The sequence below is a fragment of the Arachis duranensis genome, chromosome 2, assembly GCF_000817695.3.
Source record: "Arachis duranensis cultivar V14167 chromosome 2, aradu.V14167.gnm2.J7QH, whole genome shotgun sequence".
Classification (NCBI taxonomy): domain Eukaryota; kingdom Viridiplantae; phylum Streptophyta; class Magnoliopsida; order Fabales; family Fabaceae; genus Arachis; species Arachis duranensis.
The window spans coordinates 35,871,922-35,872,258 of NC_029773.3; positions in this window are offsets into that span (position 1 = coordinate 35,871,922).

The window sequence follows — 337 nt, forward strand, 5'->3', positions numbered from 1 at the left end:
AGCCGTACTGTGACAGAGTGCGTGAGCATTAGTTTTCACTGCGAGGATGGGATGTAGCCATCAACCATGGGTGATACCTCCAGACGATTAGCCGTGCGAGTGACAGCCGCATAGGATCATTTTCCCGAGAGGATTGAAAGTAGCTGACAAACACCATTTGTAGAGTTTATCTTGTATTGATTTTAGGGGATTTTATCACCTTTCACCCACATTTATTCAATGAAATAGCATGGTTTTGTATATTCTCCTTTAATTATGCTTAAGAGTGAAAACATGCTTTTTAGGTCTTAAAATAGCCAAATGTAATTTACCTTGATTCCATTAGATGCCTTGATAT